Source organism: Pinus tabuliformis, chromosome J (genome assembly GCF_031772625.1).
Source record: "Pinus tabuliformis cultivar Carrire ecotype Pingquan chromosome J, CPIR1, whole genome shotgun sequence".
Lineage (NCBI taxonomy): Eukaryota > Viridiplantae > Streptophyta > Pinopsida > Pinales > Pinaceae > Pinus > Pinus tabuliformis.
The window spans coordinates 202,315,867-202,325,360 of record NC_142295.1 but is presented as its reverse complement, the minus strand read 5'-3'; positions in this window follow the sequence as shown (position 1 = coordinate 202,325,360).

Sequence of the window (9,494 nt, the reverse complement as noted above, 5' to 3'; positions counted from 1 at the left end):
CATGTCATCATCAGCAGTTGTGATCCCTACACTTCCATGCTCATCCCTGTAGGTGGTGAGCTTGTTTAGATATGTAGAGATCGTGTTACCCTTTTCACACTTGATCTTACGAAGCTTGTCTTTCAGCGCCAACTTTCTCTGATTGTTGTTGTTCTGATATAGATCTCTCAATGTTTTCCACATTGAAAATGATGTCTCCTTCCCATGGAGGCTCGAGACAATGTGATCTCGAACTCCCTCCAGTAGGATTCTCCTTACTCTAGCCACACATTTTTTCCATTCCGCCAATTGAGTAGCATCAGTCGGCTTGTGGACTTGTTGATAAATGAAGTCCTTTAGACCATTATCCTCTAATACTGCCTCCATGCGATCCTTCCAGGCCATATAATTCGAGTTTCCATCAAGCGCATACTCGAGTCTTAAACCGTTGAACGCCATTGGTGAAATTAAGATGTGATAAGAACTTGATTTCTATATTCAAGAACCTCAAACTTCGAACTTCTCCCTTCTTATATACTATTTTTTGCCTTGATCACCTTTGCTCTGATACCATGTAGAAATTCCCACTGTAGATCAACAAATTATGCAATAAACTAAAGCAAAATACAAGATCTACTTCTACAACACTTTGTGGAAGCTTAATGAAATTGAGCAAGACCAAGATAACACATATAAATGAGAATGAGAAATCAATTACACATAACACAGAAGAAATAACCCAGGGAAAGCCTCAGCCTAAAACTCCAATCTCTGTATTATCATACAAGTGGAAATCTTGTTCAGGTTACAAAAGAATCAGCACGCAAGCTATCCCGCTCTCTCTGCAATCAAACAATACAGCTCATAGACTGAATAGACATAGTATATGTCCTCCTCAAGCCCTCCAAGACTCCTATTTCCTTGCGCGATTTTTCTTGGGGTCTAGCGATGCCACATGTGTGAATTGGCCTCATCACACTCACAAAAGCTAAAGAAGTAACTACGCAATCCCCAAGGAAATAATTCCTTCTGCATGCAAGGATATTCACAATTGAATATTCTAGCAACTGATAGTACATTGTCCCTCCATCTGATCTCAGTTGAGTCTCTATTTGAACTGACATGCATGAGTTATTTATGAGAGAATATTCAGTTATCTAAAGGGTAAAAGTTACATGCATGCATGCATTAACTAACTGAAATTACATTAATTCAACAAACTGTTTGAATTAATCTAACTAGACTTGACTTAGTTAACTGAGCCAACTAATTACAACTCAATATTACAACTCATCCTTATCTCTTTAACTAATGGATAAATTCTTCAATTAATGACGACACTGTTGCATGTCCCCACATAGACTTCATGTTTTATTTTCTACAACTAATTAACTCATGGTGAATTAATTAATTATTTTACAAACAACTGCTAATATCAAATTCAAATTTTACTTCTCTATTTTAGTTCAGGGACTAACTAAAATAGGAAGGTATCCTGGAATGCTATTTATAGCAGTACTAAATTTAACATTTCTTGTTGTTATTTTCAAGATTATATATATATATATATATATATAAGATTTTTTCTATTTTTTTTAAATAATAATGTTTTTGTTTTTTTGTTTTTTAATATAATAATTATATATTTATAAATTATATATATTATATAATTATAAATTATATGAAGTATATATATTATATAACTTGTACCTATATAATATAATTTTTTTGTTGTTGTTGTGAATTAATCACTATATGGATCGATCACATCAATACAACGGAACGAGCCATTCACGTTGTTTGACCCTTCACCCATTCACGTCGCTTGACAACATGGAGGATCATTATTCTTTTCTTCAGGCGTATTTTTTTGTTTGTTCTTTCTTTCTTGTGATGTAGACTGACTGCTGCGGGGTCTTTGGCAGCAGGTTTTTGATAACAAATTCTTGGTGGTTTTGATGCAACATGTGTGCAGGGGTGCACAAAGCAGAAGTTGGACATGGAAGCGGGCTATTTTGGGGCAAGAAAAGTGGAAAAACGGGAGCACAGAAATGAATACAACGGGGTTGATGATTGACACCATGGTTACTAACTTAGTGCAATTGACGCAGTGCGAGGATCAAGACACATGAAAACAATGATTGGTTACGTGGTTGACCAGGTTAGTAAAACGTGGACGGATGATCGCTTGTGGACCAAAAATGGATATGATGTGGAAGCATTGTGGTTTAATTAATAATTCTGACCACATTCCAAGATCGTGGCTGAGTTTGATGATGGCTATGGAGTTTCTTGTCAGCTGTCAGTTGTTGAAACTATGGTCTATGGAAGGATGTGGTCAGAGGCACAATGAACAGAGCTCGGGTGCTGTGTCGATAGGGAAGAGAAAAACGGTGTCGGTGTAAAGCCTGAATGGTCTTATTAACATATCGAGGCACAACACGTTTTCCTCTTTAGAATTATGGGATTTCATGCCTTGAGTATGAGACTTTTATATATTGTACACAATGCACCATAATCTTGCTCTTATATCGACCACTGCTCGAATATTTTTTGATGACTCAACCAAGCATAGCTCTCCTTGTTCATCAATTCCTTTTCTAGTTACAAAATGTGCATTGCTTGGCAGAGTTCATTCACTGACCTAAAACTAGCAGATATAATATCCTTCCCAAATATTTTATTGTAGATATTCAGAAAAGAAGATTCACTTTGACCCCCAGCAAAAAACTGGATGGATCAAAACTATACGGACTCTATACTGTATTCTAGCATGAAATTGTGGTACTAGATCTAAATACTGTTGAAACTCTCCATGCAAGGAATCCCGGCTCAAACTCTGGATCTCATTCAAGAAGATATTTTCAGTGTCCATGTCACGATTAGCATCCTCCAAAGAGCATGAGGGACCAATAATTGCACATCCCCTTGTCATGAAGTTGTTTTTTTCATCTTCCATGTCGCTGTCCACATCACTCGTTACACGATCAAGATTAATGCTACCCACATCACTATACTCATCACTGTCACAGTCATCACTGTACTCATGACAATCTCCACTGAAGATAGAACTTTCAGACTTTTCATCTCTAGTTTTCATTATCATCCCAATTAAACCCGCAAAAGGATTTTTTTCATACTCTACATCATAGGTACTTAGGAGTGTTTGTCTTACACCTACTAAAAAACCCTTACTGTCTCGAAAATGTGGTTGCAAATCACTTAGTGTGGCTGAACCATTTGTTATATTTTCCATGAAGGTGTAACCCTTGTTGTCCTTTTTATCACCTAGATTTTGAAGTAATGAAATATCAGAGTTACAAATCTTCATCCAATTTAATGGTTGAAATGAACTTCTTTGAGGGAGAAACCTTTTAATTGCATTTTTAAAATTCATCGCTTGTAGAGGTCTTTTTTGTGAAATTGGAAACATTGACCTTCTTACTAAAGGCGGCCTTGCTAGTTGCTACTGAAAAACATCATTACAACTATCTTTACCATTATAATATTTAAGATCATCTTCATCTTTAAGATCATCTTCATTCTTATCATAATTTGAAATTGACATAACCTCTTTCGGATCTCTTGTAGAATGTGGTGATTCTTCATCAAAAGGATTACCCTCTTCTTTTTTTCATATTCCTACTTGGATTCAGATTTTGAGTGGTCTTTTTCTTTAGTTTTCACATAACTACTTTTACTATCCTTCTCATCACAACCATTGTTTAGATTTTCTTCATGTGGATCTCTGTCACTATGACCAAGTTTATTTCTACCTTTATTAAAAGTAGTGTTTTGTGCCTTATTCTCATCATTTTGATCATGGTTTTCTTCCTTATTATTGATTTCCTTTTGACATTCATTAACTTCTGAAATTGATTATTCTAATCGCTGAAATGCTTCTTGAATAATAAACTGCTTGATGCGATCAGGATGTGAACATAATGGCACATTGTGCGGCGAACAACGTTCAAAGACTCGCATCATTATATTGTGCGCCATGGCTCTGATACCACTGAAGCATAAAAACTGATAGCTTGTAGACTTGAATGTAAAAATACATAAGAGGTATTTAATAATAATAATTTATTATATATAAAAATGTATATGTGATGAATGTTTACAATGAGGACCCACATTTATATACCTAAGCAGGTGTCCTTTCGTGAATGGGCATGTCTTTTAGACATGCCTTTTCACTTAACTTAATGACTATTTAACCTAATTAATATTTAATTATTTAATATTTATATTTATTTTATTTAATTACTTGTTATGAATTATATTCATAACACTCAATTTTCCTAGCCTATCAAAAATACTTACAAAATATTCAATCTACTCCCTCTACAACAAAGCAGACTGATACAAATCTGTCCTGGAAAACTGTTTGTTGAGGAGGCGCCTGCTCTCTATATTATTTAGCCCAAATTTTTCAAATGTCTTTAATATTCATGCCTCATATGTAGAATCTACATCGCCTCGAGATCGAATGTCATCTCCGTTGAAAATTGTGTAACAACGAGAGTTACGATAGACCTTGTATTGAAAATCAATGTTACATTGGGTTTCACACAATGGAGTTGTCGAGAAATCAAATTATTTGAATGTGGATCTTTTGGAGGTCCAGTATAAAGGCCATCGACCTCACTGAGAAGAATCAAAAGATCAACCTTTAATTCAAGAGCCAAGAGAGCAACAAGACTGTCATTATCCCAGGAAATTCCACAAGAATCCTAATAAGGAGCTTTTATTCTGCTGATCACATCATTTTCATTCAATATAGGAACTACTCGGTGTTCGAACAATATGTTTATTGTTTCATTGAGTTGGATTATAAACTCTCTCCAATGAATTATAATTTATGGTGCGTAATTGATCTCTCAACCAATTACATGCATAAGCATATGATGGTGTGTGCTTTATAGTTTTTACATGAACATTTGAAATGTCGAGTCACTTTTTTATAAAGTGATTTTAGAAAACCCATAAAATTATTTTTTTAATGGCAAGTATGTAAAAGCATGATCATAAAGGCTTTTTAAACAGTGATCATCATTTTTTACGGAGGGATAAGAGTGGTATGCAATAGTGAGGGCATATTTTGTATTTGGAGTGATAACTGATTTTTTTTTAGAGAAAGTCATTGTAGTACTCCAAAGTAATATTTTACTTTGAGAGAGATTGAGTAAGTGAACATCTAGATTTTGAAGACAATTTTCCTCAAGGATGAAAGGTTGATGTACTCAAATACTTAATAAAGACATATTTTTTGTGGTGTTGAAGTGTCCTAGATTCACCCGAAATTCAATAAGGGGATCTTAGGTACACCTTCTGTAGTGATTGATTGTGCATGTTTTGTTTCTGGTTTTGACACTACAATTATCATATGTAACACACACAAGGAGTCTAAAGCAAATGAATGAAATAAGCACATTAATCAAAGCACCTGAAATTAAGAAGCTACAATGAGCATTCAATCAAGCACAAACAATCACATGCATTTGTGCAACTACAACACATAATCAAAGTTGGCAACATCAACATTCTACATCAACATCAAATTCACGCAAGGAAATCAAGCGAATGCAACTAAAAACTCAAGCATTCCAAGGCAAAGTCTACATCAACATTCAGCGACAATTAGTCATTGTATAACTTGCAAATAAATTTATTTTTTTGTAAGTGAGCTTGTAATCAAAGTCAAATTGAGTTGAATTGTAAGCGTGCATTCTCAGTCGAAACTGACACCCAAATTGTGAATATATAGGATGTAAAGTGAGTCAATTCTCCTCAACTGAGTTAATTCTCTTCAAGTGAGTCAATATCTTTTGAACTTGTCATTGTAAACATTGGTTGCATTTTTGATAGTATTCGACACCCTTATTTTGATCAATCAAGAGTGTGAGTTCAAGCAAGTGAAAATTTCACAACATCAAGCGAGCCAGTACAAGCGAGTGTGTCAAAATTCATAATGGGTAAAGGAGGAAAATGTCTTCAAAGTGCAGAATGCCCACTTGTTCCCTTGCACTTTCCTACTTTCCTTTTCCTTCTTTCTCCAAATAGAATGAAAACTAAAGTGCTCCAAGCATGCTCCAACAATTCTCCAAGATTTCTCCAAGTTTGCAATAGTATGAGAGAGAGAATAGAAGAGAGGTCCATGCTAAAATTGAGGAAATGTTGTGAATTTATCCTCAGAAGCCTTTTTATTATTGAGGCCTCTATTTTCTTCATTTTCCTCTATTTTTTTTTTCAACTTCATCCTCATGCAATTCTGTGACCTTCCATTTCCCTTTAATCCTATTTTCCATTATTTCATAAATAAAATGTTAGTTAATGCCACTTTTCCTTTGCCAATGTCTTTGCCAATTTACAGAACAATTTATTAATCACAAGTGATCCCCATCATTATGTATTTTCCCAACATTCAACACAGAATAAATGTCTCATGATCTTGGTTGTTATTTTTACTTACATAGAAAATCAACCAGGGACTGTTACACCTAATTTTATTTTTATCAATAATTTTTAATTTATATCATTCATCACATGTCATTTAATTCCTACAACCAAAAATTAAATAACATAAAATAAAATAAGTCATATAGTCATTTCTCTAGGTGTATTACACATTCTCTATACACTTAAAAGTGATATTGAAATTAATTTGTTAGTATATATATTGAAATAGTTTATTTAAGTGTTTTATTGAAATAATTCTAAAAAGTGTAAGAATTATATAGCAAAAAACGAAATTATAAAACATTTTTATTTAATTACTTTATCTCTGAAGTTAATGTAAAAGACCGAAATATTTTTACCACATTTTTTTTTGTTCCAAACATATATATTCATTTCTTTTTAGGTAGCATTTATTTATTTAATTTATTTAAAAAATATTTCATTTTCATCTTTAAGTGCCAACTTTAAATTAAGCATGAAAGAAATAAACATCTCCTTTAAATTAGAGAATGCATCTCTTAACCGAATATGTTACTATATTATTGATATAAAGTAAATTAAATATAAGTATATAGATTTTTATAATTTGAAATTATATAGGTTGTTGTTACTTTGGAATAACCAATATATAAACACCAACGTAATGTTTCAAAATATAATTAAAATTTATTATAATATATTATTATTAATATAATTATATATTATCGATAAATATTAATAAATATTTTAAAATACAATGTACTATCACAATCACATTTAGCAACGTGATTGATAAACGCGGATAGGTGTATATGAAAAACATATATACAACCACATTTTCCAATGTAGTTGATATAAGCCAATAAGCTTATATCAACCACATTAATAATTATTATGGATATTTAGGATTATTAATAACTACATAAATATTATCAACTAGATTTAGAATTATTAATAACTATATAAATATTAACAACCAGATTATTTCTATATATTATTATATAAATATTATATAAATATTATAATAATAATAATATAAACTCCTAATAATATTATAATAATATTGATTATATTATTATAATTATAATATTGATTATTATTATAATTATTATATATTTGTATATTATTATAATAATATAATAATAATATATTATTATTATAATATTATAATCAAATATTATTATTATTATTATTATTATATAATATAATTTAATTTAATTTAATTTAATTTAATTTAATTGCTATTATTTTTTTTATAATTTTATATTATTAGATTATTTAAATAATATAATGATAATCTAATAATATTAGATTATCATTATATTATTTAAATAATCTAATAATATAAAATTATAAAAAAATAATAACAATTATATTATATTATATTATATAATATAATAATAATAATAATAATAATAATAATAGATTATAATAATATAATAATAATATATTATTATTATATTATTATAATAATATAAAAATATATAATAATAATAATATAATCAATATTATTATAATAAGAACAATAAAGAACAATTGTTTATTATTTATGATAATTAATAACTATACAAATAATAGCAACTATATTTTTATATAATTATATATTTATAATTATTATATTAATATTATTGTAATAATATAAAATCTTATTATTATTCTTCTTCTTCTTAGGCTTTAGTATTTTTAATGTTTATCTTAGGGTTTGTATACATAGGGTTAATTATTATCAGCGTTTAGGATTATTAATAACTATATTAATAACTATATAAGGTTATTAATAACTATATAAATATTAACAACTATATAAGTATTATAATAATTATATGAACTCCTAATATATATTAATTAATAATAAGAATAGCTCATAACAATATTAGATTATCATTATATTATTTAAATAATCTAAAAATATAAAATTATAAAAAAATAATAACAATTATATTGTATTATAATAATAATAATAATAATCATAAGAATAGAAGATTATAATATTATAATAATATTATATTATTACTATATTATTATAATAATATACCAATATAATTATTATTATAATAATAATATAATCAATATTATTATAATAATATAAACTCATAATAATAATAATAATAATAATAATAATAGGCTTTAGTATTTTTAGTATTTATCTTAAGGTTTCTATACATAGGGTTAATTATTATCAGTGTTTAGGATTATTAATAACTATACAAATATTAACAACTAGATTATTTGTATATACTACTGTATAAATATTATATTAATATTATAATAATTATATAAACTCCTAATATATAGTAATTAATAATAAGAATAGCTCATGATAATATTAAATTATCATTGTATTACTTAAGTAATCTAATAATATAAAATTATAAAAAATAACAATAACAATAACAATAACAATAACAATAACAATAATAATAATAATAGATTATAATATTATAATAATATTATATTGCCCATGGGGCTTTGGATTGACGGTGAATGGGTGCGCTGTTAAGGCACTCCTTGCGATAGGTCACCGGTTCAAATCCCCCGTGGGTACTTAGGTCAGTCTTAACTAGAAAAAAATAAAAAATAATAATATTATATTATTATTATAATATTAATATAATATTTATATCATAATATATAGAAATAATCTGGTTGTTAATATTTATATAGTTATTAATAATATCTGATTATAATACTATAATAATATTATATTATTATTATATTATTATAATATAATAATATATTATATTATTATAGAAAGATCCATTCTTACTTTACCAAAAAAAAAAACAATAAAGACCAATTATTTATTATTTATGATAATTAATAACTATACAAATAATAGCAACTATATTCTTATCTAATTATATATTTATGATTATTATATTAATATTATTATAATAATAGCCCACGGGGCTTTGGATTACGGTGAATGGGTGCGCTGTTAAGGCACTCCTTGCGATAGGTCACCGGTTCAAATCCCCGTGGGTACTTAGGTTAGTCTTAACAAGCAAAAAAAATAAAATATTATTATAATAATATAAACTCATAATAATATTTATTTTTTTTTCTGAATTGAG